Raw genomic sequence first — 23,124 nt, forward strand, 5'->3', positions numbered from 1 at the left:
TATAATGTAAAATAAAATAAATGATAAAGAACTAGACAATAAAAAAAAACCGTCTGTCAGATGTGGGGTTCGAACCCACGCTCCCTTTCGAGAACCAGAACTTAAATCTGGCGCCTTAGACCACTCGGCCAATCTGACCACAGAAGAGACCGCGAATATAGCGTACTAGAATAAAAGACGTCACTGAAATATTCATCATCATTTTTGTCAGCGACTATTTTTATAAGCTCCGAGAAAACTTTATAATTTATTCTTACAATAAATGCAACAATTTTTTTTTAATATTATTTTTTTACAAAGATTTTTTTAGCGCTGCTTTATGTTGACATTTAACATTGAAAGAATAATAATCATATCACAAAACGTTATTTGTGGGACTGGGATTTTGTATCTCTTGAACCGCTATTTAAGCGAGTGCTCTATTCAACTGAGCTATAATACTAAAATTCAGACCTGTTTTTTCTCTCAATTTTTTTTAAACAAATTTGTGCTTTTTCAACTTTTTCAAATTTGTAATTTTTTTATAAAATATTAATAATAATTTTTTTTTTTGATTTTCCAAGTGATGTACAATCGTCAGTTTCCCGCTTGTACTACCAATTTCCGGACACCGTACATTAATAAAAAAAATGATTTTAGTAACTGCCTACAAACCAAATCAAAAAGTATACAGTACATTTTTTAAAGGTCTGCATATAAATCGTTCCACTAAAATTCCGTAAATATTCTTGTTGAATATTAAATTTTCAATGTTTTCGAAGAATTTTAATTTCGCCTAAAGCGTTTGAAAATTGTAATATTTCCGGCTTATGCCTCTGAAAAAGTTGAATAAGGACAATAAAAAGCGAACGGCGAAGCAATCAACGTAATAGTCTCAACACGCCAGGGAAAATTATTTTTATTATAAACCCGCCCGTGAGCGCGTTCCGAGTTCGGATTTCCTCGGCCGAACACGTCACAGCGGCGGTGTTTCAGTAATAATTCTACTTACGTCATTCGTTATAAACGGTGCGGTTTGTTTTTATGGGTGGCGAGGGTGTCATTTCAAAAGTACAAAGTTTGACTAAAATAATAACATGTAATGAAATATTGTTAAAACATTCGCAAATTTCATTACAGCTTTTTTTCACGTGTAACACAGAACAAAGGATGAACACACGTGGATTAAGGTAAATCTGTGTCCTTGCTGTTGTTCTGCCGCTGAGAGATCTGTTGTAAATCTTAAAGCCGTTTTCTGGTAATAATAATAATAATAATTGGATGACTTGTATAGTGCCGTTTTTGTGCAAAATCACCTCAAGGGCGCTGTACAAACTTATAATACATTTCTACAGTGATCTATGTTATTACTTAACTATTTATGGAGATAATATACAGTACAATACTTACCTGTAGGTCATTTGAGATTAACATTATCTAATTGTTTACTAGCGAAATTTAGATACAGGATTTAGGACATAATTGGAAAACTGAATATAACTGGACTTTCTCTTAGGAATGGTATATTTAATTTAAGGGTACGACAGCTTAAAAAGGTAAGTTTTTAGTTTAGACCTGGTACATGCGTTGTTTATGAGAAAGATGCACAGAGAAGTGACAGCATGCTACAAGTTCCTGATGAAATATTAATCATTCAGAATATATCGAGGACACGTGTTATTTTCCGAATAGAATAATAATAATAAATATACTATACATTATTTTTAATTGGTAAATTGTGAACATTTACTTGCGCACCACAGGATTTGAACCCGCGACCTCTGGCTTGCTGGTCAAGAACCTTCTCAATAACCACAGAGGTAGTCATTATGTGTACCTATGTATTCACGTATTCCTCATCGCTCCGAATACTAATGGAGGGATATAATTACGCCGAGGAAGTGGGCATCTTCAATTTTTCGCTAAACAAATACAAAAGATTGTTACTAAGGCAGTCCAGTTAAAAGTATTTTATTTTATTTTAGTGTATTTTATGCTTTAAAAAAATTACTTATACTTTGGTTTGACTAAGGATTGAACCTTCCTACCCAGGAACTGGAGTCGACAACTCTACTAACATCGCGAAATGCCCATCGGGTAGGAGCACATTAACTGCTGTAACGTCATCCGATTTCAGAGAAATGCTTATACAGGGTTTTCCAATAAGAGGTGTTATTTTGGTATTCAATCGTAAAATCTCAATGGTTTCGTTGCTTGTGTGGCACGTAGCGCCGTCTTGTTGAAAATAAACGTTATCCAGATCAATACCATCCAATTCCGGCCATAAAAAATCATTAATCATCTCTCGATAGCGCAATCCATTCACCGTAACTGTTGCTCCAGCCTCATTTTTGAAAAAGTAAGGTCCAATGACTCCGCCGGACCGTAAACCGCACCAAACAGTCACACGTTGAGGATAGAGAGGCATTTCAACAATAACTCTTGGGTTTTCCGAGCCCCAGATGCGACAATTTTGCTTGTTGACGAAGCCACCGAGGTGGAAATGGGCCTCATCACTCAAGATGATTTGCATTTGATTCACTAAAGAGAATTTTAATAATTTCAATGCGTTGTTGAAGCGTGTGTTGTTCCATCGTTCCATTTTTATTAATGGCGTAGTTTCTACTTGTCAAATATCAAAAAATGACAGCTTCAAAAGTAACATCTACCGAAATAGCGGGCTATTCAAAATAACACCTCTTATTGGAAAATCCTGTATTACCGCGTGTGTGTACGTGATTTCCACAGAAAGATGGTAGTATGCGTTGGCATCGACAACGATTCTATATGCCGAGTTTCAGCTCGATCAGAATTCGGAAGTGGTTTAATTTCCGCTCCAAGAAAAAATAAATAAAATTCAAATAGATGTATTTTCAAAGGGGCGTTTTGTTTACTAAATATCATTTTAGAATTTAAAACAATATTTGTACTTTACAGGTTTCTCTGAGATGTGAAGTAGGCACAGCAAAGTCTGCTGAAGACGAGGCATGCGATCGTCTCCGTAACGTCAAGAAACTGCCTCGAAAGCACAATAATCAAAAAATATTTTCAAACAACTTTGTTTCCTTCGACAAATGCTGGATTTGACAGTTTGACAGAGTGATCCAGCTTGTTTGGAAACTTGCAAGTAAAAAGTTACAATTTCGTTGAATTTGTAACGAAACAAACTTGAGTCTACCTCACTTCAGAACAAACAAATAAAATTATTAAAAATTGATAATCTTCTTTGTGGGAGTTATTTTGATTCTATTATATATTCTGTCATTCTGTCTGACATTAATTTTGTGTGCTTTGTTAATTTGGCGTGTAGTGTGAATCCGGCTCGCAAATACAAAAGGTATAAAGTTGTTGTTCGCAATAGTTTTCAAGGCTTCATTTTTGTAACCGGACGTAACCACACCTTCTAAATTAATCCTTACCAAAAATACGGTGGAGCATATATAATAATGAGAGTGAAAAAAATTATATAAATTGTAATACAATTTATTTTAATACTGGTCACTACTAATTTATTTTAATAGGGGTAATTTAATTTTTTTTTCTTACGGCCGATTATCGAACCTCGATCAACTGCTTGGAAGGGAACTAGACTGACTACCTACTATTTTAAGAAAGGCGGCATAAATTCATTATATTATTCTCACATCACAATCGATTTTATATTGCTTATAGATATTATAATTCGGGTATTTGTGAAGCTGAAAATATTTATAAAACATCTGCCTCGGGATTATTGCTTTTCAAAAACAATATATTTTTTAATCATTTTAATATACACGGTGTCCGGAAACTCGTAGTACAAGCGGGAAACTGGAGAATCTACACCACATGGGGAAGCCAAATAAACATAAAGTTTTTTGATTTGAGCATTTTCACAAAAAAAAAATATATATATATTTTTCGGCTATTTTAGGGTTAAAGTTTTTTCTTGTAGGGTTGAACAACAGATGTTTTAACCCTGCAGAGCAGAAATATTTTATGATTACACCGGATTAAATGAAGGGTGATTTCAAAATAATGCTTCAAATCCGAGTTTCTTCATTTGTTTTACTTTCAAATAGTTTTAATTAGTTGGTACATTGATCTTCAGTAATAATTTATAAGAATTTTATAAAAAAAAAAAAAATCAACTTCTAACTCGATTTACTCGATAACGAAAGCTCAAATCAAAAAAAAAATATACTACAAAATCGACTTTAATGTGATGTAGATTCACCAGTTTCCCGCTTGTACAAGAGTTTCCGGACACCCTGTATATTACGCAAGCTATTTAAGACGCCACAAAATTAATCTTACATACCTAAAATTAAATATGAAATCAGACTTTTTAAATTTAAAGTAGAAATGGGACATCAAAAATAGTGGTAAAACCCCATTTATTGTTGATCTAAATAATAAATTAAAAATATATGCAGGTTCAATAGTAGTATTAAACCGACTAAACAAAGTAAATTAATAAATATGCACGTTAAAATAAATAACTTTCCAATATTCTGCAATACATAATAATGAAAGAACCAATCAAAATCGTAGGACATGACAAATACGCAATGTACACTTTGATGAAAATATCCTTTTACCAAAAAAGAAAGAACGAAGAAAAAACATTGTTATTTTAATATTTTTATTAAAGTCGAGTCTGTATTCACTGTTCGAGCTACTGAAATCTAGATCCAATAAAATTACAGGCAATGAATCAGAGTTTACAAACAGTTTTGTATGTGTGTATGTTAGTTTAAGTGCCTGATCAGAACGAGCCATTAGTATGCCGTTTACAGAAATACACTTTTTCTGTTTAATTGTATCACATAAAACGGCAACGTAGCAGGCAGTGATTTAAAGCTGTAACGTGTTACATTTGCATAGCCTTTTCTGTAACTATTTGTGTGTACGGCATTATTCACAATTACCTTCACGAGTACTTTAATATATGTAGAATAAGTTTAATGAATAAACGTGTTCTGAAGTGTTGGGTATCACCTTTTCACATTGAAATGATTAATCATAGAATCAATTATCTAGTATTGCTGTCCCTCTAATTGTAATAGTCAAATAAATAAAGTTTTGGTGATGCAATTTTTAATTTGGTGGTCTGCAATTAAGTTACATTGGAATGGGGCATGTTGCATTGTTCACTACTGATTAAAGTATTATGTTAAATAACATATCTCCACTATTAAATTATTGAAGCTAACACGAGAGGGAGGCCGTGAAGCCACGAACACCCGGAGAGAAACGTGTGAAGATTTGAGCTGATATCATTCAGATTGATTCAATGTTGCCACCTCCAGATGTCAATGATCAAATAGCTACGGTGACGGTATCTGGCTAAAATATATATTTTTTATTATTTCCGGAAGAACTTAATGAGTAAAAACTTAAATTGTTAATTATTGAAGACAATATTAGCGATCCCTAAACGAAAATTCGGACGCATCTAGGAATTGAACCCAGGAAATCAGCCTTGCCGGAGATTTGCTTTACCACTGAGCTAATCCGACCCTAACCCCATCGGATCATATTTAATTGCATCACACTTTGACTAAAAACTACCAACATTATCTTCATTTTTTAACGGAGTTTTTATTAATAATAATAATATATTTCACAACAAAATTATACAATAAATCATATGCTAAACTTTGACTAGCCAACTAGGAACGGATCCTGTTTGTTTTAGGCCAGTCAAATTGACAAATTGAGTTCATATCAAAATTTCATATTACTTATTTATTTATTTATATAATATCAACGGTATAAATATACCATAAACAATGATAACATGTCACAGTTAAAATCGTTTAAATATTAAAAAAAAAAGAATTACAAATATATGTGGCATTTGATTGTGAAATGACATTAGAGAGTAAGTAAGTAAGTAAACAAGAGATACAAGTACATAAGTTTCTATAGTGCAAATAAGGTAGAATTAGATTAAATTAATATTGATTGAAAAGATTTGATAGCATAGCCCTCTTGTACCTACCTTGCGTGCAGTTAAATAGATCTGCCACATCTGCGTATCTATTACTAACTTCATGCAACCTAGGTACAAGCGAGTGTTTGGAATACTCAGTCTTGATATTGTTGCATTTAAACAAAATTTTAGAACGAGTAGCTCTCGTGGGTATATGAAATTCAATGAGGTTAATTAAATTACATTGTTTAATTATAGAATATATTATTTTATAGAAGGAAAAAAGTGTTAAGATTGATTTCCTGTTAGAATCACTAGTTACATATACAATTTTGTACTTATAAGAATAACGAAAAGAAAAAAAATAATATCTTAAAATACAAAAAATAGTATCGAATGCTTATGTTTAACAATAAATGAATGTTTGGTTATTTAAATCGCTTGCAAAAATCGAAAAACAAAACATTCTTCAAGCGTGATTACAAAATATTATACTTATTGTGAATGACGTGTCCCCCAGCTTTAGGAGCCGACAAAGAAACTCAAAAAGATGCGACTCGAAAAGGATGCAGCAAATGATTAAAAACAAAATTGAATATTTATCTTAAGTAAGTGTATAAATAAGCGTTATGAGACAATGGTTGATATAGATACCCAAAGGTGTTTTTTCCATTTCCTCGCTTCATTTTTTAATCCTACTGAGATATTTTCCCTTAGTGCACTTAGAATAAAATAAAATCGGTAAAGTAAGTAAAAGCCAGATGGTAATAATAAAAATACAGATCACCGCAGGAGTTGTAAGGTAGAAAATGGGAAGGGTAGTGTTAACACATTGTTTGCGGGAGACGCTTAAAAGCGTCTTTTGCGTACTGTTGGTAGAGAGCGGGAGACGCTTAAAAGCGTTTTTCGTATTTGTACACTATTGGTAAAGCGCGGGAGACGCCAAAATGCGATGTAGGTACACTTAGAGTAACAATATATTACGAGTAACGTATGATGTGTGCGCGGTACACAAAATACTTAGCGAAACCCAGTACATGTGTAAATTCTATGATGTACCTTTACATGAAGGGAATTGTTTCCAACGATTTCATACTTTCAAACAATATTAGTGTTTAGTGGTGTGTGTTTAAAAATATATATATATATACTATGTTGAATGTGCATAAAATGATTAAATAGACAATACGACAAAAGTGCACTTTTTTCAATTTTTTTTTTAATTTAAACTTATATATCGTAATTGTTTCTTCAAAAATATAAAAATTTGTGACCAGATCATAATAAAAAATTCAAATAAGGTAAAATACTGAAAATTTTATTTAAATTTAATCAATAGTTCAGAAGTTATAGCTATTTTACATGAAACGGAATTTTGCGCGCGAACATAATAAAAATTGCCCGCTTTACGGCGTAGATTGATTAAAAAAAACCCCCGCAAACATTGTGTTAAGGTAAGTTTATAATCTAGTTGAGTGATTGGAAAATAATCAATAGCATTGATTAATTAAGTATAGATATGGCTGTTATCTTTAACCCTAGATTCATAACCTTATCTAAGAGGAACATTATTCATAAACATTCGTCTCACAGACGACTAAATTTAAGTGACGAGTTTTGGGGTACTTGTAAATAAAATAAATAAATTAAGTATAGCACTCTTTAATAAGTTTAATTAGGTAACAAAAAAAATAATAAACGAGTTAAAATAAAATTTCATCGCTACATTCCACACACATGAGGCCGCGATGGTCCATGCACATATACTTTTTGCATTGCTTGCATTGGAACCTTGTTATATACCGTTTTTTATAATCACAATAACCACAAACCTTTTTTTGAGTACCACTTAGACCAGGTGTGGCAATGGTAGGCATTTCATCTAAAACTTCGGCGATTTTCCTTTTTAGGCATCTCTTCAAAGTTGGCATTTCGTGTCTTTTACGTAACCATGTCGTTATCACTGTCGGAATCTGTCGGGACCATTTCATCTAATTCCACATAATCTTCGACATCACTGATTTCTACATCCTTTTGCTGAATGGTAAAATCATCATCATCAGAATCAGATAAACGATTCAAATAGTCATCAATTTGCCGATCATCCATTCTAAAATAAAATAAAAAGATTTGATGTAAAATACACACAATAATACATTTTGAACGATAAAATAAGATGTAACTATAAATAATAACTCATATAGAATAATATCATATGCTTACTTTTACTCTGTATAACCAGAACTCATCAAAAACAATGTTTTCAAAATAACTTGCAGTGTCTTCAAAAGTTACACTATTCATAAGCATTCGTCTCTCAGACGTTCAAAGGTCTATAACAAGGCTGCCCAACCTTTTTAACAGTTGGGCGAAATTGAGGATTTTAAATCACTGGCGGGCCACTGAATACCTGACGGTTCCTATTTCCATGGGGGGGGGGTTGTTAGAGAATTTCTATAAAACATAATTCCCCACAAAAAAAATTCAAAATGAGTGCTCCCCACAAAATATTTGGAATCCATGGGGGGGGGGGGTTGTTACGGAAAGGTAGGTTCAACAGGTTAGATTTTTTCGTCGCTGATTCTCGTTCTGAGTAGCCTAAATAGAGATAAATCGCCTTCGTTGGCAAACACTGGTGACCGCACGCAAGCTGCATTGTTTGTTTTACCGCGGGCCCGCGACACTTTTTCAAATTGGCGGATTGGCGGGTTTTTTGAAAATGGTTCACGCGGGCCACTTATAATTCGTTCGCGGGCCACATTGTGGCCCGCGGGCCTGGGGTTGGGCAGCCTTGGTCTATAACTTGTCCACAAGACTTCACTGCGAGGCAAACGCACCCGCGTTACTAATGAACAAGCGATCTAGGAAGGTACTTGAGAGGTCATCATTCTATCTCTTTCACTCGAGACACTAGAAACAAATTTACGTTTTGCGCGGTCTGTGGGACGAATGGTTATGAATCTAGGGTTAAGTGCGATTGCAAGATTCTTCCAAATATTAAAGATTAGATATTATTGCAATCTAGATAGTGTCTTGGATAAATATATACATTTTCATTTTGATGCGAGGTCCTGGGAATTCACAGATACGACCGAATCTTTTTCTGATATTTTTGTGTTTAAATGTTCGTTCAAGTCGCTAATATTGTCTTCAATGATTAAATTAATATTGCACTAATTGTTTATTGTTTCTTTACATTGTATCCTTTTTACGTTAGAATTTTTTACCTCACTAGGACAAGCTTGTGTTGAGGTTAATAATTAAAAAAATAAAACAAATACTATATATTAAGAGAACAATATTGTTACATTTACGTTTCTACGAATTGGGTACCTATTAATCTAATTCCAGCCAATTCATTACAGTATAATGTAGTAAACATGTAGGGTGATCATGATATACATTGATATTTAATTGCAATTTAATACAATTGAATGTTGCATTTGGATGGTTAATGTAAAGGCGGCTATTGGTTGGTGGGTTTTAACTCCCTCCCCTAATCCAGGTGCGGGGGGTGGTTGCTCGGGTAGGAGAGGGAAGAGGGAAAAGGGAAGAAGTGGAGAAAAACAACAACCGCCACTAATTTAATAAAGGTGTTCTGCAGAGAAACTAATCCAGCAACTGCAAATAATGAGAATTTATAGCGCGTGCTCCCTGGAGAAGGTGAAAAACGGTTCCGAGAAGGATGTGGAACCTTTTTTTATTAGGGATCGCGTTTTAGTTCCCTTATATTATGTTACTGTGAGTGAATTTTGTCCTGTGAAGGTAAACATTCGGGAGTGGGTTAATTCTATTCTATTTATCTACCTGAATACATATCTTATATGAAAGTATGGTATACATAGTATTTTCCCTCCCTAAACACGAGTTATTCTCAATTAGGGAGGTATTAATTAACAGCTTCAAACATATATTATATATTTACCCTTATGCAGATCATTTGAAATAATAATAATAATAATTTTTATTCCAGGATGTGGGGAGGTTAGTGCAATCCCACACGTCCAATACAGATAACGATATTTTTGTACAAAAAATTTTAACATGCAAAAATAGATAAAGAAAAATACATTATCAATTAAGTACAATTATGTAGGGCGTGGTCTTGAGTGAGGTTGAGCCCAGCGCTCACTCAAGAGTGGCGTTTGGTGCTGGTAGGTTGCGGTCACCAACGTGTTGGCGGAGGCCATTAGCCGCATCCTGGCTCCAGTGACCCGGTGTCTCATCAGGCCGGCAAATCCATTTAGTCCTAATTCCGTGAACATTGTCGATGCGCTGCTGTATCTTCTGTATCCAAATATGATTCTACAGGCGTCATTATTTTTGATTCGGAGTCGTTCCATCGAGTAAGTTCGGTAGTGACACCATGTCTCACACGTAACAGTATTGCTGCATTTGCAAAAACTGCAGCAATGTAAAATACATACTGCAATAACATACTGCAAATAACACACTGTTAGTTGTCCACCGTCATTGGACGGTTGGCATATATATTCTTGTTATTACTTTGTAATTTTGCTGTAATGTTAACGCTCTGTCTGCTGTATACTTACTTCTATCAATATGTATTATATATTATACACTGTTAAAAAAGAAATTTATTTACTTATTTATTTATCAATATAAAGTATTATTACATAAATTTTTCGACATCTGTCTCACTAGGGTAAACCTGTGTCGAGACAGACGTATTCAGGTACTTAAAGATTACTTACAAGGGGGCTATTATAAAATTATTGAATCTATTATTTTATTTTGTATGTGAATGAAGAAGAAACAAAAAATATGTAAACAAATATACTACATAGTGACCTCGTTAAAATATGCACTGCTAAAATGTTTAATTAGTATGGCTTTATACATCAATAAAGGCATATTAAAAACATCAGCTAGCATAGCATAAGAGTTGAAAACCAATGTTGAAAATATGTTTTGTAAGACCAGTAAGTAAGTTGACTGTCACTTAAAAAGCTTGACAGATGAATTTAATAGAAACTTTTGTAGATTTCTTGTAAGCAAAAAGTTTTATAGTTCATCTTATAGAAGTTGACTGTCACTTGAAAAGCTTAACAAATGAATTTAATAGAAACTTTTTTAGATTTTTTATAAGCAAAAAGTTTTATACATAGTTCATCTTATAGAAGTTGACTGTCATTTGAAAAGCTTAACAAATGAATTTAATAGAAACTTTTGTAGATTTCTTATAAGCAAAAAGTTTTATAGTTCATCTTATAGCTACATAGAGTTATTCTAAAAATAAATTATGCAATGTTTTAAATCGACAGCAGAATTTCTGTAAAAAAAAACATCGTTGGCGAGTTTTTAATGGGATAGAAAAATGTTATCCTAACAGCAAAAAATCGGTGTGCTGAAGCGGAAAAAACTCTCAAACGGTAAACAATGTTTTTCTGCCTAGCTTAAAATAAATAGCAATAAAACTTGTAGTAGTAATAATATTTACTATAAAGCGGAAGCTGCTTGATTCAGAAGCAACATAAAAACTTATTTGGCGTTATGAAATTAGCACAGCTTTTCCTCTCACGAATTTATAGTCCAACGCATTGTCAGCAGCTGGTAATATCGTTTCCACAAGGATACATGTAGCTTTAAAACACCAATTTGGCTTTTCAAACAATCAACCAGTAAAAAGAAATGTTATTCCTATTAATTAATGTATTTAAAAATATCCATTGTTTTCCTTTGATTGAGGATTGAACTGCGGTGAACTTAATTAAATAAAAAAATTAAAAATAAATGGTTTGACTGAAGATTGAACTTTCTTCCCCAGGGACTGACTAAAATGAGTGAACCGCGCTATCACTAATTGGATATCGAGATTTATTTCGTATATTAACTGCTGTAGATTTTTATAGTGGTGTCATCCAATTTCAGAGAATTGCGTGTGTCCGTGAGTGCCACCAATGAGGAAATTAGTGAACGCGTTGTCGTCGACAACAAGTCTATATGCCGATTGGATGTCGGGTTCATTTACACTTCCAAGATTCAATTTCATTAATTAAATCATTTATTCAAGAAAACAAAATTGAAATTAAAATAGAACAAAAATTCGCTTTGTTTTTTTTGCATCTTTTAATGTTCCAATAATAAAAATAGGACTTAGAAAAAATGGTGTTCTACCTATTACTATTACTGGGAGAAAACAGAAATTCTGGGCGGAGCCGGATAATATAACTGGTATACTTTTAGTAGGTACCGTTGTTGCGTTGCCTCCATTTTGTATTCATCTCCTTCCGGAAGTTTGACAAAATAATAAGTCTACATACCAGACAACTCCATGGAGAATCTTCTTCGGGGATATATTTTTAGTTTTATTCGTAAGAGGAAGTTTGATTTGTGCATTTGCTGTGTTTGCACAATTTCCTACCATCCCGTGTACCCGACGTATCATGCATTTAATGGTAGGTATACATTTGCGAACCGAAACGCGAACCAAGCCACGAATCACGGGAAAGGAACGAAGCAACCATAAGTGGCGCGAAACGCCGCTTGCAGTTGCTTCGTTCCTTTCCCATAAGTTTAGTTTCAGCAGTTTCATAAGTGTAGTTTCGGCAGTTCGGCTCGCGTATGTATACGTAGCATTAGCCCGCATAAGCACGGAGTAAGCTGCTATTCGAGCAGTTTAACATTTTTATTTTATTTAATTATTGAACTTAAAATAGTTCCACTTCGTGTGGACTAATATAAACATACATTTTCCTTCTTAATTAACATTTTGCTTATTTCTAAAATTTATAACAAACAGAAATTTTTAATTTTTCTTTCAATATGCATAATCTAGGTACATTTTTGAATTCACCGGGAAGTAAGCTATATAAATTATTATTTTATTTTTAAAAAGTCAATAATTCCCGGGTTAAGAATAACCTGACAATAATAATTACACCTCACTACCACCACAATATGAAAAATGTTGCTTGTGTCATGATGGAGGCCAGCCGAGGAATTGAACTCACGACGCCTGGGTGAGACCCAGACGCGATACCAACTTAGCCACTGACCGGTCTGCCAATGCCTTTATATGTATGGTGTGTGTGTAAATTGTAAAAAAAAACTTTTGGCGTAATTTTATATGATTAAGGAAAAATTATACAGACACAGTCTGCAGTTCTTACAGTTCTGCAACCTACAGTAGAGTAGTATAGACCTTGCTACTTGCTTGCTACCTGTAAAAGCAGGTTGCTATTTCTGCGCCTACTATAGAATATACTCGAAGCTTCCTATGTGTTGTATGCCGGTGGATGCAAGTTATCGCTGCACTGTGCAGAAACGGGTTTCCATGGAGCAAACGGAGCGAATATTCCGCCAGGGATGCGCCGATTCGATAGCGGAAAAATTGTTTTACGTGTGCAATTTCCTGTGACGTATTAGGGTGGCCAACCGATCGGCTGCAAGAATGAGACTCCCTACTTACGAAATAACGAATTTGTGACATGAAGCATGCTATGAAATTTATGCTCACTATCTTCACAATTTAAAAGATATTAACATTTTCTGTCTGAACAATTGAAAAATATTGAAAAAAAATGTATACAGTAAGTATATTGCTTCTTGTCTATTTTTATAGCTCCTTAGCTCATGAAAGAAATAACACCGTTAACTGAAGTGCTGAGTTGATCTTGATATTCTAGACATATCCCATATCTACAACTTTTCCTGATTCACCATTAGATAATTTCATATTTTTTTAATTATTGAAGATTATATTAGCGATTCCTAAACTAAAATTTTAAACAGAAAAATCAGAAAAAGATAGGGTCACATTTAGGACTCGAACCCAGGACCCTCGCGGACGCGGCAAGGAAAGGGTCCTGGGTTCGATTCCTAGATGTGACCTATCTTTGGTTTACTCATTAAGTTATTCCAAAATATAAAATATTCCCGGGTTACGAATAACCTGACAATATTTGAAAATCTCCTACCACCTCCACAGTAAGCAGAAAATATTACTTGTGTTGTGATGGAGGACTTAGCCAGTCGAGGAATTGAACACACTACGCCCGAGTGAGACCCAAACGCGATGTCAACTCGGCCACCGACCGGTCAAAATAGTTTAGTTTAGTAGGAATAATCAATAATTAATGAAAATTTATTTGAAAGGGGAAATGGCTACAACTATTTTCATTGGGTAAATCAATAGCCAGGATCTAGTCCATGCTTACCACCTTTCCAATATTTTTTTCATGTCGCCTTACAGCATTTTTCAATAATGTAAATGTAATAGATGCACTTTTGACTCTGGCACGGGCATCTAAAATAATGAAATCTAATAATGTCTCCATCATAAAACTTACTAATTATTTTATTGACGATTCAAAAATAGAACCAACAATAATAAAATAGTGACACATGTTCATAATACAAGACTAATTGCAAACGATGGACTTGTAGTTCCCAGATACCTGAATAAATACGGTCAAAGAACTCTAGAATACCTCGTTCCAATAATTTACAACATGTTACCAAACGCAATAAAAAAACCGTGAATTGACTCACAGAAGGAAATGTATGTTAAAAAAATGGTTATGTGAAAGAATTTTTTTGTACTAATGTAATTATGTGTATATTTTATGTACTTGTTAATATTGTATATGTATTTTAAAAGTTATTGTTAAAAGAACCCGTTGACAAACTGATGTCAATCAGTTTAACGGGACTTAAAATAATAATAATAATAATAATACTTGGATGACTTGTATAGCGCCGTTTTTGTGCAAAAACACCTCAAGGGCGCTGTACAAACTTATAATACATTTCTACAGTGATCTATGTTATTACTTAACTATTTATGGAGAAAATATACAGTACAATACTTACCTGGTAGGTCACTTGAGATTAACACTTAATTAACATTATCTAATTGTTTATTGGCGAAATAGTAAAAAACTGTATTTTTGAAAGTTAATAAATAAAAACATAAAATGTATCCGGAAAACTGGCGGTACAAGCGGTAAACTGATGAATGTACATCACATACAAAAAGAAAGTTAAAAAGGTTTTTTCGATCTGAGCATTTCAATTAACACATTTTTTCGTCATTTAAAGGGTTAAAAAAGCGTTTAGAGCCGAGAATAGATTTCTAAAGTTTTAAAGACAATAAGCAGCAGCTGTTGGATATAAAATATTAATAATGTATTAAGAATCTCTTCAAATTATTCGCAATCCGGTTAAAAACGGGGATGCAGGCCCATAACGAATGAATTTATAGGTTTTTAGTAAAAAAGGAATGTATTATCGAGATGTTGGAACACGTATTCGTATAATAAAGTAGTGAGACACCATGATTACAAAAAAAACTCGATACCCCCAAAGATTTTTAACCGTTTTTAACCGGAGGAAACGTCACCTTAAGTTTCATTTTTAAAAAACGCCTGGAGTAGCATTGTTGACGCAACGGGTCACCGATTAAACTAAGAAAATTTAGTAAAGACGATGAAATGAAAATGTACTAAACCCACGATATTTTTTAAATAATTAATGTTGAAGGTATGGTCACCCCCGAGCAGTATATATATGCAAAAGAAAAAAATGCGAAAATGCATAACGGCCTGCAGATCGTGCACATTTATCGCTTTCGGCAAATTCCGAGCTATGAAACATAAAATATAGATCCTTTATTCTATGGTCCTAGCCCACAGTCGTTGTTGCAAATATGCGCACAGTATGTTATGTTTAACATGATTGTAACAAATAACCTAACCATTTGTGTAATCAAGCGTTAATAATAAATCGCAGTCGCGGGCGCCTGTCAGAATATGTAACATAGAAAGTGATGTTCATTGAAGGAAATAAAAATGAAATTAAAGAAGACTTTTTATTTTTTATAATAGTATCTGAGTTTTGAACCTTCCTACCGAGGAACTGGAGTCGAAAACTCTACCAACCTCGCCAAATGCCCATCGGGTCGGACCTTCTGTTATGTCATCGATTTCAGAGATGCGCATATGTCCGCGCGTGTGTACGTGACTGCCACCAAAAGTTGACATAATGCATTTTCCACGACAACGAGTGTATCTGCCGAGCTTCAGCTCGATCGGATATAGGAAAGTGGGTTAATTTGCATTCATCCATTCATTACCGAAAACAAAAGGGAAATTCAAAAAGATATTTCTTCTTCAATAGTTTAAAATTACTTTGTGGATCAATTGAAAATGATACACTTTGTATACCTACACCACTTTTAATTGAAATGATACACTTTGTATACACCACTTTTAATTGAAAATGATACACTTTGTATACACCACTTTTAATTGAAATGATACACTTTGTATACACCACTTTTAATTGAAAATGATACACTTTGTATACACCACATTTAATTGAAAATGATACACTTTGTATACACCACTTTTAATTGAAAATGATACACTTTGTATACACCACATTTAATTGAAAATGATACACTTTTAATTGAAAATGATACACTTTGAATTCACCACTTTTGATTAATATGATACAGTTTGTATACACCACATTAAGTTAACAATAATCTACAGACTTCTTCATCAGAATCATCATTATTTTTACTATTCATTATTCTGAGACGGGACGAAGAAGCCATAGGCTTCGAAATATGTAAATTATTATTAGTTAAAAGTGGTGTATACAAAGTGTTTCAGGTTCATATAATCAAATAGATAATGTTTAATTAAAAAGTATTGTGTAAACCGGACATTAAGACTCACTAAATTTCATGACGAAATCATTCTGCATAAATACTTCCATCGCTCATCCAAGACTCAAGATATTCCAAAGGAATCGGAATTACCAGTCCACAACGGTGTTCTGATACCGACCCTGCAGAACGGCTCTGCGGCATGGAAGTGCTCATGTGGCTTGAAAGAAAAAGTTGGGACACACCAGAATAATCAAGAGATTCAAATACTTGACAAGAATTTCGCATGTATTTGTGATGAATTTATGACGGCAACGGTAAAGGCAAATGACAGATATTTTCGTGTGATCTATGGTTATGTTCAAGGTGGGTGTTAGGTGTACTGTCTCAAAATATTATTTAGTCTCTAATGACAACTATCTGTATGAAATTGTATGTTTGAAAATAATAATCGTGTAAAGCAAACATTTTTCATATGGGTATCAATATAGCTTCCATATTGAAATCGTTATGAAAAAAGCATCGTGTAAAAAGCCCATTATACTGGCAAAGGAATGTTCGTAAGTTTGAAAACACAATCAACAATGTTCAACAATTCCCAGACAGAAACGCCGATCGTGTGTGTAGTAAATATTACCTCCGGGTATCATGATTCTTAGTAGATACGTCGATTTAACCTGCCCTCGAGGGGACCATAAAGCAGAGAAGGGAAGCTGGACTACAGGAGGGAGAGGGATTTCTACCCTCTACAGTAGAAATGTTATAGATGAAATTCGTGGGAGACCTGCAAGCTCCTTGGCTCTGGACTAAGGAGTCGGGGGTTTAAAAAAGCAATAAAAAAATCTGCATTGAGTATTATAGGTAGCAAAAAAAATAGTAGAGTAGGCAGAGAGGACGGACCGCTAAACAACTCGTTCAACATTATTATAAGTTCTAAATATTGTTTGTCTATTTTTTTAGAACTTGCATGCATACCAATAAAATGGAATGCAGGTTACTTCATGTCGTTATTTTTTTTGATTTTCACAAAGCATGGTAATGATAAAAAAATGAAATACGTTCTTATATAAAATCTGTTTCGTCACTTTTTGCTAAAAAAAATACCAAAAAGCGAACATAACATAACTTTTGTTTGAGTGACTTTAGGTGATTTCGCACAAAAACTGCGCTATATAAATCATCCAAATATTATTTTTATTATTATAGTAACACCATTTTACACAGATAACCCGAAATTCGTAAAAAAAATAACACGAATTACGCAAAAATGTCCGCTACCAATGCGCATATAAGACAAATAGAAAATTTTCAATTAGCAGGTGATTCCAGTCAAATAATGCACCATTCCTAGATGATTGGTGCAAAGAAATAATGATAGCCAATTTGTAAATGTATTAATTAACAAATGAACATGTATTACATTTATATAATATTATATAAATTTCGACTATCATAATACGGACATGTGTCTAGTGTGGTAGTCGAAAAGCATGTAAAAAAAACTGTATACAAATATATTTTACGAATAAGGGAGAGAAATTTTTTTTATAAAATTTGTAAAATGTTTATGTTTAACATAACTAATAATTGAATAGATAGCCCATACTTCCTGTAATGCTATAAGTTGTTTGTACCGAACAACTACAGCCAGGAACGGCACCATGATCTGCTATGTATACCACAAAGCAGAACGGAGGTACTGGCTCGGAATAGCATGACACGAGGTAAGGCGCTATAAAATAATGTTTCCAAGACTGTCGACATATTTAACATTAGTATTGAAAGAATCAAGAGGCAAGTAAAAGCCATACATCACCCATCGTAATAAATATTTTACATTTTTTTTCATTTTTATAATGTGTTTTTTATGTTACATAATAATAATAATTTAGCAATTAAACCTGCAAATTAGACAGTCTTTGAATTGTTGAAATTATCTTTCAATATTATTATCAACTACTTATTACTACTCTGTGTCTTACTGAATAATGGAAAAATACTACGAACAAACTAGCTTCTGTTATATTTTTTTAGTCTTTATTCTTCCGTCGTAAAAGTAACAAATAAAGTACTGTAAGAAAATAATTGAATACAATACAATATATTCCTAAGCCGTTCTCTCCGAACCGCATTGAAAGCAGGATTGCTTTTTTAAAAGTTCAAAACGTTATATTGTTTCTTCTACCGGGCCGCTTTCCGCTTCTTAGAAGGTCTGCTGGAATTTTAACAAGGAGACAATAGGAATTCACGAGCAGGGGACCAATTTTCCGATACAGGCCGCTCGCAATCGCCGTCGAAAGTACATACATTGGTCGAAAATCTTATTCTCGAGTCTCGTCGAAGGTACTACATACTTAGACGCCAAACGTTAAAAGTCATTCCACATGATTCTACTCGAACAACGAGTGGGTCGAACCAGTCGAAACCCATATGTCTTCGACGGCTGTCAAAATCTATTTAATTATATCTTAACCTAATGGTACGTATACATTTGCGAATCGAAACGCGAACCGAGCCACGAATTTTGGAAAAGGACAAAGTAACTGCAAGCGGCGTTTCGCGCCATATGTGGTTGCTTCCTTTCCCATAAGTTGATGATCAGTTCGACAGTTCGGCTCGCGTATGTATGTATACGTAGCATAAGATCATTTACCGCACGCTCTTCGAAGGACAAGCATCGTATATTTTTACAAAGTTGATTTAAAGTTCTGATTTACCGGCGATTTGGCTGCAATACATACATGTAGAGCAATCTGAAACAGCTGATTTGATTATTTCGCTAATTTGATAGACAAATACTTCGTCAGGAATTTTAGGCTTAACAAAGCGTCAGTACGTCGGCTGGTAGTCATTGTACATCCGTTCATAAACCTCCGTCCCGTTCTTCAGCTCTAGATGCCGAAACTAAGATGATTACAAAAATGACGAGGTGACGTTTTGTTTTTGACATTTCCAAGTATCACCATAGTAACGTTAAAAACATCAGAAAATATTCACAGGGATGCCAATACAATCGTCACCCCTCAACCCTTCGACTTTCAATAATACGTAGGAATAAATGAAACATTCGACAAAGTGCGTCAAGACAACGGGTAATCTTTCGTTCACAGTTCTTTGGCGCATAACGAATAACTCTTGATCGCTATTGGAGAATCGAGCCCCAAGACTATGGAATACCGTGAGAGTGTTCGATTGTTCTCGGCTCTCACTCGCACTACTGTGTTCAGGTAAAGTAATCTTCTACTAAACAGCTTGTTAGTATTCCGCAATAAATCTTATATAGTATATTCATACGTGAAATGCGGTGGAGAGTCAAACTTTTAATGGATTGTACGAATTTGAATGGTATTTTATTAGGTACTAGCGCAGACCCGTGAAAATTCACGAGATTCTTGACAAATCAGTTCCAATTCCAAAAAAAAATTTCCACTATAATAATTTTCTGTTAAAATATTATATGATGCAGGCATAGTAGTCTCAGAGGTCGTATGTGACGTCATCGTTCTGTTATCTTTTGTTGTTATGGTTATAAATACGTAAAAGGCAAAGGACAATCATAGATAACATACTTATGACCTCCCTCTATGATGACTATAGGTAGTTTATCTTGTTGTCCGAATTCTTCAAACAATCGGTTAAGATTTTGAAAATTACACTTAAACTCAAAACAAATGTAAGGTCAGTGAACCAGAGTCAGAACTGATAAGTATGAAATCATATCAGACAAGCGATAAAGTAGGAGCATATTTTTATTTATTTTAAAATTTGTATTTGTTTTGTTTAAATTATTGACATATGCCATGTGTCATAATTTATCAAGACACTAACATTCTAAAGGTTAATTTCTTCATTTGGAAGTCAATAATCCCAAGGTAGATGATTTTTTTTAAATACTTTCAGCTTGACAAATCCTAGAAATATAATGACCGGTGATTTTGACGGGGTTGTGCTAGTTGAAAAAGAAAACAAGAAAATGCTACCAAAATGATCCCACAATATCCTTCCATTACCTAAATCTCCAAAGGGTAAAGGGCAAGGGGTGGATTCCAACATTACTTACAAGTTACAAGTCCCCGAGGGCAAGGGTTGTAAGATTGCAGATTCCTACACCGCCCCCGCGGCTCGTGGTTTAGGGGCCGGTCGGGTATGCAAAGTGGTGCTAACCGCACTCAGATGCAAGGCTTTTGCGGTCTAACAGGTCGAATATATCCAACAATGTTTGCACCTTGGATGGCATTATTAAAGGGGTGTTGAGTCCAATCTGTCGTAAAGAGCACTAATCTCACCTTTCGACGTTCAAGGTGGTAACACCCGATGGACAGTAATTTTATATCGAAATGACAATACATCAAGTAGCAGAAAAAAAATTATCGTACACATTTTATATATAAAATTATAAATTATCAGTTGGATAGCTCTGATAATGTTGATTCACTTTCATGTTCCTACCATTAGATGAAGGTTCCCTAGTATGTATTATTGTGACAATTATATTATGGTTTCAAGCTACAATTCTGTTATAAATAGATCAGACGTCATTAGTAACTCTAATGCTATGTTAGCAAATGTTTTTAATATGCTTCTATTGAAGTATAATCGGGCTGACAGATTACTCTAAACCAATCATGGATTGGCATATTTTAGCATATCGCTCGCCATATAATCCCAATGGGAATGTACGGCAAGCGATATGCTGAAATAGCGCGCTTATAGCATGGTCTGTCACAGGCTTAAAGCTGTAGGTACTAATTAAACATTTTAACAGAGCGTATTTCAACGAGGTCACCGCATAACAGGTTTTTTGTTTTTGTTTCTTCTTCATTTCTTTCATCAACTTCGTACTCATGTATATTCTTTTATCTTTTGCCTTGTTTACAAATATAATCTTATAATTGTTTTTTTTCTTTCTTCTTTCTATTTTGTACTATGACTGTCAATAATTAGCATGCATGTACTCGTAAATGGCACTTGTGCCGATTATTTTAAATACATTTATATAATTAAGCACCCAAGAAGTAAATTGAAAAATTTGTTGAAAGTAATACGGGCTAAAGAGGCTGTCTTAGTCTAGTCTTTGACGGCCTCCGTGGTCGAGGGATAAGACTTTCCACTAGCTATCCGGAGGTAGCGGGTTGGAGCAGCGACAAGCCGACCACTTTGCAAGACTAATTAACCCTCACCATGGCATGAGGAATTTGTACGTTGCGGCTGGTGGTGATTAGATGGACATTTTGGGAAGAACAGAAGCTTTCGGTTGAGGTGTGAGATTGGGATTGGAGAGGTTTACTTAGAGTGGGTACCTAGTACCTTTTCACGTAACAGAATGATAATGACTTATGCTGACGCAACTATGCATATCCTCCTAAAATATGTTCACACCTTCCCTCCCCTGCATTCCCATAGCCATTTACCTGTCCCTTTTTGACAGTTTTGATTACATACCGGAATTTTTACTTTTGATCGATACCTTGTCACTCTACTAAGACAAGCTGCGCAGTGTACACTTTTAAGTGACCCTCAAAATGTATTAATATCGAGTCCGTTAAAAGAACTGGGAACGTTTACATATTATGTTCTCACAAGACGTATAAAGAAGGACAAGGGGTAAGTCAGTTCCCAATTCTAACTAAATCTTAACCTACTCTATAAACTAAATCTTCTCTATATGGAATGTGTGGGACTGCACTAACCTCCCCACATACCGGAATAAACACTTTATTATTATTAACCATATTCCCAAATAGTTGTGTTAAGTTGAAAGGTTACCAAATCATATTGATTATAGTCCACATAATTGATTCGTGTGCAATGTGCGACATTCACGAAAAGTGAAAATTATTACTGAATAACATCTACCGGCATGATTCTATATTTAAAAATTTGAATTTTCGTAAATATTTTAGCCCACGGGTCTGTCTATCATTACATTTTGTTTGTATTATTTTTTTATAATGATAAACTAATGTTTATAAGACAAGGTTTTTTTATGCATGGCACAAAGGATAACAAATTATTATAAGCAATAAATAATTAGTCTCCTGAAATATCCATACAATTTGAAATATCTTCCGAGTAAAAATAAATGCCGCCGACGGGAATTGAACCTGCACCTTCTGATGTCCGGTCAGGTACTCTGGACCACTGAGCTACGTCTAAAAATTTTTTTTTCCACCTGGTAAGTACATATATTTCAGGAGACTAATTATTGCTTATAATAATTTGTTATCCTTTGTTTGTATTGTTTATAAGTTTATTATTTATAGATGTAAAAAAGATGGTGTTAAAATTCTTCACCAAGCCAAAAATTGGATGATTTAGAAGCACTCGAAATCAGAAAATCCCTACATAATAAATATAGAATAATGAATAACCAAATTAATCTATTGTTTATTCCGATTCTAGATATAATTCCAGTTAACCGCTCTGTTCTTCCTGGAAATCCCGAAATTACCCCTTCCATTTTGTCCACCTCTCCCTCATACACCTAATTTTTTTTTTATATACATGTCAATATTTTGTGTTGTAGATTAGTTTTTAATATTCTCCTGACGAAAGAAGGGTTCTTCCGAAACCGGTAGAGTTTAAATAAAAT

At 34.0% G+C, this 23,124-nt stretch overlaps 1 protein-coding gene and 1 non-coding gene across 2 annotated transcripts in view; both read right to left on the reverse strand.

Annotated features, from left to right (window-relative positions):
* Positions 1–23,124, reverse strand: part of UBL3 (ubiquitin like 3) — a 428,822-nt gene that overhangs the window by 303,033 nt on the left and 102,665 nt on the right. The window lies entirely within an intron of this gene.
* Positions 55–138, reverse strand: TRNAL-UAA (transfer RNA leucine (anticodon UAA)). Its single transcript has one exon. It is a non-coding gene; the product is annotated as a tRNA-Leu (tRNA).

Source organism: Hesperophylax consimilis, chromosome 21 (assembly GCF_061612785.1).
Source record: "Hesperophylax consimilis isolate HC1 chromosome 21, BYU_Hcon_1.0, whole genome shotgun sequence".
Lineage (NCBI taxonomy): Eukaryota > Metazoa > Arthropoda > Insecta > Trichoptera > Limnephilidae > Hesperophylax > Hesperophylax consimilis.